Here is a 584-nt window from a genome sequence, read left to right as displayed (position 1 = left end):
GCAGCGCTTCCGGGTTACGGGGCGCGGAGCGGGGCCGCCCCGCCGCAGGTGCCCCCGCGCTGCCCGCCGCGGCTCGCGCCTGCCCCCTAGGCCCCGCGACGCGGCGCCCCGCAGGTGCGCGCGAAAGGGGCGGGGGCGGGGCGGGGCAGAGCGCGCGCGGGGAGGTGAGGCGCGGGAGCGCGCGTGGGGGAGAGGCACCTCCCCCCTTCCCTCCCCCGCACCCGTGAGGGAGCCCCCGCCGCCACCGGCAGGCGCATGCGCGGAGGGGCGGGGGGCTGCGGGCGGAAAGGGGGGCATTGGCGGGGGAAACGGGGAGTTCCTGCCCGGGCCCCTCCGTCCCTGCTGCTCCGTCTCCCGGTTCCAGCCCGCTCGAGTCACCCCGCACTCAGGGCCGGTTGCTGCTGAGGACGCGTTCATCCCTCACGGCGTGGCATGGCCGGCCCAGGGTGCCGATGCGGGGCAGCTCTCCTGGTCAGCCCCGCCCGAGGTGAGGGGTGGCCCCATGCATGGCCTGGAGTCTCAGCCCTAAAGAATTGCCCGTGTGACAGTCGGGGTGTTCTTAGTGTGCTGAGTGCTGCTCGTCC

This window comes from Heliangelus exortis, chromosome 11, assembly GCF_036169615.1.
Source record: "Heliangelus exortis chromosome 11, bHelExo1.hap1, whole genome shotgun sequence".
In the NCBI taxonomy this organism is placed as follows: Eukaryota; Metazoa; Chordata; class Aves; order Apodiformes; family Trochilidae; genus Heliangelus; species Heliangelus exortis.
This window is presented reverse-complemented; position numbering follows the sequence as displayed.